Below are 397 nucleotides of genomic sequence, written 5' to 3'. Positions count from 1 at the left end.
CAAGCAAAACTGGATTGTACTACACTCACCATCCCCAAAAGAAGATTTAATTACCACCATAGTGATAGTAGTATCCAACCTCCAAAAGGACATCTTTTCAGAAGATAACTTGAAGATATGACAGGAAAAACACCATAAACAGAACAGGAACAAGAAATTACCATCCACTTGAACATCTACAAATGCCTGTAGCTCCATAATAGGTTAGCAGACATGATACAAATTGAACTCTTACACTAAATGAAAAAAAACGAATCCCCATCACAGGATTGGGATTCCTACAGAATTTGCTTGGCATCTCGAAGACTGAAAATACCATCAAAAGATTCCAAAAATCACTCAGAAATACAGATGAAAAGTGCCTTACCAAACAAAGTAAAACAGTTGCCACATAATA

The sequence above is a fragment of the Nymphaea colorata genome, chromosome 11 (genome assembly GCF_008831285.2).
Source record: "Nymphaea colorata isolate Beijing-Zhang1983 chromosome 11, ASM883128v2, whole genome shotgun sequence".
Lineage (NCBI taxonomy): Eukaryota > Viridiplantae > Streptophyta > Magnoliopsida > Nymphaeales > Nymphaeaceae > Nymphaea > Nymphaea colorata.
Note: the sequence above shows the minus strand (reverse complement) of the source record.